Source organism: Macaca nemestrina, chromosome 3 (assembly GCF_043159975.1).
Source record: "Macaca nemestrina isolate mMacNem1 chromosome 3, mMacNem.hap1, whole genome shotgun sequence".
Lineage (NCBI taxonomy): Eukaryota > Metazoa > Chordata > Mammalia > Primates > Cercopithecidae > Macaca > Macaca nemestrina.
The window spans coordinates 78,722,646-78,731,297 of NC_092127.1; the positions used below are offsets into that span (position 1 = coordinate 78,722,646).

An 8,652-nucleotide genomic window follows, 5' to 3' on the forward strand; every position below is an offset into this window, starting at 1 on the left:
AGAGGTGGTCATTCAGATCAAATCAAAGTAGAGTTGACCTTCAAACAACATGGGTTTGAACTGTGCATGTTTACTTGTATGTGGTGCCTCTGCCACCCATGAGACAGCAAGAGCAACCTCTCCTCTTCCTCCTCCTCAGCCTACTCAACACGAACACGATGAGGATGAAGACCTTTGTGATGATCCACTTCCACTTACTGAATAGAAAATGTATTTTCTCTTCCTTATGATTTTCTTAATAATATTTTCTTTTCTCCAACTTACTTTATTATAAGAATACAGTATTTAATACATACACCATATAAAATATGTATTAATTGGCTATGTATGTTATCAATAAGGTTTCCAGTCAACAGCAGGGTACCAATAGTTAGGTTTTGGGGAAGTCAAAACTTAGACTCAGATTTTCAACTGCACAGAGGTTGGCATCCCTAATCCTCACGCTGTTCAAGGGTCAATTGTACTATTTTTTGCCTAAAGTAGTTATGTAAAAACTACCAGCAAAAATTTTATCGGAGTTGGTGGTTGTGGATCCATGATATAAGAAGATATTCATGAAGGATCTGAGCAAATCCAGGTACGAAAGCTCCGTAATGGATTATTCAGAGAAATTAGGGAATATTCTTAGTAGATGTCCTGAAGGACAACTGCACGTGGACTTTTCCTTTTCGTGTATGTAACTAACTCCCTCACTCAGTGCATATGGACTTTCATCGACTTTTTGAAGGAAGGATATATCTCAGCACCCATTTTCCCTTCCTAAGAGCACCTTTATTTCACATAGGGGAATTATTTCTCCCAGGGATAAGCAGTCTTGGTGGCACTAAATGTGATCGGGACCTTTGCCTTTTCCCAGCAAAGAGTGTGTGATTTCATTTGGCACAATAGGAACTTCTCTCCTGGTACTTTGAATTGCCAGCAAGCTGAATTAAGATAAGGAAGACAACTTTTGAGCTTTTCATTCTAAAGAGAAGCCCAGAGTGGATCCTGCTGGCTAGATATCTGGTAGCTATTCTAAGACTTGTCTTGGTTCTTTGGTTGTCTAACCTCCCATCCACTCTGAGAGTTACTACAAAACTCCCGCTGGTTCTTGTTAACTGCAACAAAAGAATCTCAATTGATATGCCCTCTGCAAAGCAGTATACAATAAAAGCATGGCTGATGTCTGCTCTTGGACTGACTTGGTTTGTGATTCTGAGAAACTAGATTAGCCTCACTGAGCCTTAGCATCTTCACCTGTAGAATGAGAAACAAAACCTCCTTCCAGGTTGTCAATGGGAATTAAATGGGCATTTATGTGAAAGCCTGCTAGCTTACCTGCAAAGAAAATCTGTGAATTTCCATGTCAAAGTGGTTCATTAACAATGAAAAATTAGGCTGGGCGTGGTGGCTTATGTCTGTATCCAGCACTTTGGGAGGCCCAAGGCAGGTGGATCATGATGTCAGGAGTTCGAGACCAGCCTGGCCAACATGGGAAACCCCGTCTCTACTAAAATACAAAAGTTAGCTGGCACGGTAGCACGTGCCTGTAATCCCAGCTGCTTGGGAGGCTGAGGCAGGAGAATCACTTGAACCAAGGAGTCAGAGGTTGCAGTGAGCCAAAATCGCGCCACTGCACTCCAGCCTGGCGGCAGGAGGAAGGACTCGGTCTCAAAAAACAAAACAAACTATGAAAAATGGTCATTTGGCTAACGATGCCAAGACGGAGTGTCAGGCAATCATTTAAAATCAGAGATTTTGTAAGAAAGTTATACTTAATAGTCAAAATACATTTCCCCCTTATTACTGTGCTTGGCAGAGGTCAGAATTAGATTTTCATGGTATATTAATCCTAACAATACTTCTTCTTTGTTGGCAATAAAGCGTAACAAAGTTTCCTAATGAATATTTAAGAAAAGGCTTGGCATGGTGGCTTTGGGAGATGAGGCAGGAGGATTGCTTGAGGTCGGGAGTTTGAAACCAGCCTGGACAACAGAGTGAGACCTGTGTCTATAAAAAATTTTTTAAATTAGCCAAACATGGTGGTGCATACCTGTAGTCCCAGCTCCTTGGGAGGCTGAGGCAGGAGGATTGCATGAGCCCTGGAGTTCCAGGCTGCAGTGAGCTATGATCACACCACTGCACTCCATCCTGAGTGATAGAGTGAGACCCCTGTTGAAAGAAGAAAGGAAGGAAAGAGGCAGGCAGGCAGGCAGGCAGGCAGGCAGGAAGGAAGGAAGGAAGAAAGGAAGGAAGGAAGGAAGGAAGGACATCTCTGTTTACAATGCTGCTTTACATAAATGTTACTTTTCCATCTGAAATAAGGAATAGACAATACCGGTTTACCAAAAAAATAATTTTTGCCAGACTCCGTCTCAAAAAAAAAAAAAATAATAATAATAATTTTTTTGAGCACTCATATCTCACAGAACTGGCCTTTTCCTGGAACAATTAGAATTGTACCTGGAAGGTTGCACTGTCTCTGGCTTACCAATGCTTTGTTTGGGTTAATATGCTGTAGGAGCTTCAAATCATACGTGAATTCTTGCTATTGACCAGGAAAGTAAGAAAGCAAGTTGGCTTCTTTTGATCACTCTCCTAAAAGTGAGAATTTTAAAGTCATGCATTGGTGTAACAATAAATTTTTAAAACAAAGAACAGTAAAAAGTATCCTATAAACGGACCCAGCTCTGTGCTAGATAACACAGAGCAGTGGGTCATGAAGCCTGCTTGTGCCCTGCCCCACCTCTGCTCCCGCTCATCAAGCAGGAGGAGAAGAGCATGATACAAAACTGGCCTTCTTTACTGTGATCCACTGGACTGAGTGAGCACATTTATTTATGAAATGTGGCAGTGGGGCAGTTCCAGCCAGGCGCGGTGGCTCACACATGTAATCCAGCACTTTTGGGAGGCCAAGGTGGGCAGATCATGAGGTCAAAAGAGCAAGAACTTCCTGGCCAACATGGTGAAACCCCGTCTCCACTAAAAATACAAAAGTAGTAGCTGGGCATGGTGGCACGCGCCTGTAGTGTTGGCTACTTGGGAGGCTGAAGCAGGAGGAATTGCTCAAACCCAGGAGGCAAAGGTTGCAGTGAACCAAGATTGCAGCACTGCACTGCAGCCAGGCAACAGAGCGAGACAAGAAAGAAAGAAAGAAAGAAAGAAAGAAAGAAAGAAAGAAAGAAAGAAAAGAAAGAAAGAAAGAAAGAAAGAAAGAAAGAAAGAAAGAAAGAAAGAAAAGAAAGAAAGAAAGAAAGAAAGAAGAAAGAAAGAAAGAAAGAAAGAAAGAAAGAAAGAAAGAAGGAGGGAAGGAAGGAAGGAAGGAAGGAAGGAAGGAAGGAAGGAAGGAAGGAAGGAAGGAAGGAAGGAAGAAGGAAAGAAGGAAAGAAAGGAAGGAAGGGAAGGAAAAGCAGGAAGGAAGGAAGGAAGGAAAGCAGGAAAGAAGGAAGGAAAGAAGGAAAGAAAGAAAAGAAGGAAAGGAAGGAAGAAGGAAGGAAGGAAGGAAGGAAGGAAGGAAGGAAGGAAAGGAAGGAAGGAAGGAAGGAAATGTGCGCAAACTGAACAGTCCATAGGTCCTGGCCAAAGGGGAAAAATGGAAAAGCCCAACTACTGCTTTAAGGCAACGTTTTTCAAAGTGTCATGTGAAGATTTATTCTGCAACCAAATCATCTTGAAACTGTATTTTTTTTAAAAAGTGTATATGTGCGATTCACCTTGATTCAAGGAACCAGAATCTCTGCTACTAAGACCTTAAGAGACTCTTCTGCTGAACTCAAGTTTAAGAAACACTGTCCTGGGGACCTCAGAAATCTAATTCCTTGCCTTCTCCAATCTACCTTCTAGTCAGGAGAAAACTAGAAGAAACAATGCACTTAGTAAATAATTATAGATTCAGTGTTATGGGAGCTAAAATGCGAGAGAGAATTCTGGATAGAAAGGGATGCTCAAGACACTCTTATTAATTGCAAAAATATGTTTTTCCTCCAATAATATAAGTCTCACTTAGTGGTCATCACCTGGCCACTGGAAGCCACCACAGAACATTTTCCCCCATAAACAGCATTGATCAGCACAGTGATTGTTGAAATTTGAATTATCTATGAGCATTTTAAACATAAAAAGATATGGAGTCCTTCCTGAAAAGTCAGATCGGCAATAATTGGTTGTCACTGAGTAGTAGACACCCCCTTTAGATGGGTATTTGGAGTTCATTTTACAATATCCCCAACATTCTCTCTTCTCCCCAGTAGGATGAAAGTGTCACTTGACATTTATCAATAAGCTTATGCTGGTTTTGTTGCTGTTTGATTAAGAAGAAAGTAAAAGAGCAACACTAGAAAGATGGCGGAGCAAGAGCAAAGAAAAACTCCTTTGTTTCCAGAAAATCTCCTGAAAAAGAGGAAGGCTTATCAAGCCCTCAGAGCCACCCAGGCGAAGCAGGCAGTTCGGCAAAGAAGGAGCAGAGGAAAGGAAAAAGACTCAGATTTAAACGACTGGAATCATTCCTACATGATTCCTGGCAGCAGAAACGTGACGAGGTGTGTCTCAGATGACTAGAAGTGAAACCTCACACCTTGGAATTACCAGATAAACATTCCTTGGCCTTTGCTGGACACATAGAAAAGATCAATAGCATGAGTTTACTGGTGCAGAGAACCATTGCAAGACTTCGCCTAAAGAAAATTTTTAGTGGTGTCTTTGTAAAAGTTACCCCCTAGAACCTAAAAATGCTGCATATAGTGGAACGTTACGTGACCTGGGGATTTCCAAATCTGAAGTGTGTCCGGGAACTCATTTTGAAACATGGACAATCTGAGGTCAAGAATAAGACCATCCCTCTGACACACAACACAGTGATTGAGGAGCACCTGGGGAAGTTTGGCATCATTTGCTTGGAAAACCTCATTGATGAAATTGCCTTCCCAGGGAAGCATTTCCAGGAGATCTCATGGTTCTTGCTCCCTTTCCACCTCTCAGTGGTCCATCATGCTACCCAAAATAGAGTGGGCTTCCTCAAGGAGATGGGCACACCTGGCTATCAGGGTGAACGCATCAATCAGCTCATCCACCAGCTGAACTAGACCCAGGTGCCAAACTGCAGTAAATTTTTATCAGTGAAGGGGAAGCATGTGTTTTTGTGTTTTGGGGGGAAATTTTTACTGAGTATCTTCAGAGATTATTTCCTGCTTTATCTTCAAAAACTAGAAAGGAAGGGTCAAAGGAAAGACAGTAGCTGGCCAGCTGTGGTGGCACACATCTGTAATCCCGGCACTTTGGGAGGCTGAGGCTGGTGGATCACCAGAGGTTGGGAGTTCAAGACTAGCCTGACCAACATGGAGAAACCCTGCCTCTACTAAAAATACAAAAATTAGCTGGGTGTGGTGGAGCATGCCTGTAATCCTAGCTACTTGGGAGGCGAGGCAGGAGAATCGCTTGAACCCAGGAGGCAGAGGTTGCAGTGAGCCGAAATCGCGCCACTGCACTCCAGCCCAGGCACCAAGAGTGAAACTCTGTTGGGAAAAAAAAAAAAAAAAGACAGTAGCTTATGTTCGTGGCAGGCACCTCTCTTCACAGTCCAGTTCCAAGGAAAAATTCCAGTGTTTTCTACATTGGCTGCCGCCTCATCTGAAATCAGCACATTCCATGGAAGAAGGCATCCTGCTTTGTTGCATCTTCTACCCCATGGTTTAATGTTGGTAAATGAGTAACTCTAGCGTTCGTGCAAGCCTCCCTAAGACTCCTGCAGCAGTCAACCAAGCCCAGGGACATAACTGAATCTGGAGATTCCTAGGGCCTTGTTTTGAAAAAGACTTGAAATACACATAGGGAGAAAGGCACAAAAATAAATGTTCACTTGTCTCTGCGAAGAAGAAAAAGAAGGGGAAGAAGAAGGAGGAGGAGGAGGAGGAGGAGGAGGAAAAAGATTATCATTCTAGGGGTTGTCATTCATTACCCGCATGGCCCTGCCCCTGGAAGCATTTGAGTCTGAAAACTCTAGCAATGTTGAAGGAACCCATAATCCCAGCCATCCTGACCCCACTGTTTGCAAAATCTAGACAGATGTGGTTGCTTTGTCAGAAACGTAGGCTTTCCATTTTGTATAACTTTGCCCAAGCAGCATTCTTTATCAAAACTCTTGGAGTGCAATTCAGAGGAGGCATTTGAATACATAAAATCATCTAGTCAACAGAGGGGGAAAACACTACCTCTAAAAATGTCTTCCAGCATGTTGAAAAAGCACTCAATTTGGGGGCAAAACGCCAAGCCAATACTGACTGCACAAACAATTGGGTACTTCCTTTCAGATCAAGTAAGACATGCATACATAGGAAAATTTCAAAATAGGGTTTTCACAATCTGCTAGTGAAATAATTTATGAAGTATACATAACATTTTACATTTTATAAAATGATATTACACTACTCCTTTCCATGTTCACAGCAACCCTGCAGAGGTTATGTTATTATCTCATCGTGTAGATTAGGACTCTTCTATTTAGTAGTGAACTGATTTATGTAAGGTCAAATGGTACTAACCACTACTAACCAGCAAAGCTGGAGTCAGACATAGTTCTTTTGACCTAAATGTATTATTCCCTCTATTACAAAACAACCACATTCCATTATTTGCCTTTCACTATAATTTCAGAAATACATTCATAAAAATAAAGCCAGAAGGGATATACCACTGCAAATCATACTAACCATCAAGAGACATCTCACATCCCAGACACTCAGATCTTTATTTCCCCCAAACAAAATGGAGAAATAAAAAGATAACTACTTTAAACAATTCTTCCTGTTCAGGTTTTAAAAGCAATGTTTTTGTTTTTATGTTCTAGATGATTAGTCAAGATATTTACTAGAGGCAGTGAAAGGTCATGGAATTACTTATGCTACATCAAGTTCATTGAAAATTTCAACAAGGAAGTGTGTATGGACATAGTCTATTAAAGCTGAAAGAGATTCTAAAATTGTGTAACTTGATTCTCTTATTTCTAGATGAGGATGCAGAGCCCAGAAAAAATGGCATTACTTCTAAAGCTGATGTGTAAACCTCCAATCTCCAAAACCCTAAGAGTGTACATTTCTCATTAAATTTATTTCTGAGTTCATCTTTTTTGTTCATATTGCAACTGTGTTCTTTTCCCCCTTCATATTTTCTGTTTGGGAAGCGATTTCTTCTGTAATAATTGGCCTGTTAGAGTTTCTTTCTTTTCTGGTGTTCATCTTTGTATAAGAGCTATCGTTAAGTACTATGTGGTAACTTGGTGGCAGTGAAACCACCACTCAAACCAAAATCTAGGGCCTTGTCCACAACATGCTACAAATGAAGATACAGTCCTCTTCGTCCAATCTCTCCACACCACTTCATACACAATCTCTCCTTATGCCGAACCTTATACTCAGTCTTGCTGCCCTCTATATATGGGTTTATTGCATCTGTGTGTGCTCCTATACAGTTTGCATGTGTGTCTGAAAAAACCATTGGATTGGGAGGCCGAGGCGGGCGGCTCACGAGGTCAGGAGATTGAGACCATCCCAGCTAACACAGTGAAACCCCGTCCCTAATAAAAATACAAAAACTTAGCCGGGTGTGGTGGCGGCCGCCTGTAGTCCCAGCTACTCGGGAGGCTGAGGCAGGAGAATGGCGTGATCCTGGGAGGCGGAGCTTGCAGTGAGCCGAGATCGCACCACTGCACTCCAGCCTGGGCGACAGAGACTCCATCTCAAAAAAAAAAAAAAAAAAAAAAAAAAAAAAAAAAAAAAAAAAAAAAAAAAAAAACCATTGGATTAAGAATATTCACGCTTTAGTTTTTGTTTTGTTTTGTTTTGCTCATCTCTTTTCTTCTTCTCACACTCTAACAATGATGTCTTCAAACAGTAATTAACTTTCTGCTTTTCTCTCTAGCAACTCTTTTTTTCACAGACTAGAGTCCCTCAGGCTTCAAACTCCAGAACCTTCACCTCTTACCTGGATTCCAGTGATGCTATAGTAGATTTCTAATCTCTGCCCACCTCTAATGACAACATCTTAATTGCTTTTGTACTTGGACATTGTTCTTTGAATTCACAATTTTTAAAGTTAGTAGTTACATAAGCAGAATATGCATGTACAACAAAAGAAAGAAAGTAACTAAACATATACTCTAAAGAAATCAAGGTGGCCAGGCGCGGTGACTCACACTTGTAATCCCAGCACTTTGGGAGGCCGAGGCGGGTGGATCACAAGGTCAGGAGTTCGAGACCAGCCTGGTCAAGATGGTGAAACTCCATCTCTACTAAAAATTCAAAAATTAGCCAGGCATGGTGGTGGGCGCCTGTAATCCCAGCTACTCAGGAGACTGAGGCTGGAGAACCACTTGAACCCGGGAGGCGGAGGTTGCAGTGAGCCAAGATCGTGCCACTGCACTCCAGCCTGGGCAACAAGAGTGAGACTCCATCTCCAAAAAAAAAAAAAAAAAAAATCCAGGTTTGGCTAGGAAAAGGTAAATAGCAGAGATAATATTTAAGTTGGAGGAAGAACCTCATGGAGAAGAGCCACCATTTCAGACACCGATAACAGAAATCTGGACTTTTACACGACAGACAATTATTTTTACTTTAGCTAAGCTACTGCTACTTGAGCTCTTTCTATTACTTATCTCTGAACCTAATTATAGCTAAAATGTTG

General features: G+C 41.6%; 1 pseudogene; it reads left to right on the plus strand.

Annotated features, from left to right (window-relative positions):
* Nucleotides 1–4,317: 4,317 nt before the first annotated feature.
* LOC105486250 (ribosomal protein uL30-like) lies at nt 4,318–5,060 on the plus strand (annotated as a pseudogene).
* Nucleotides 5,061–8,652: the final 3,592 nt, after the last annotated feature.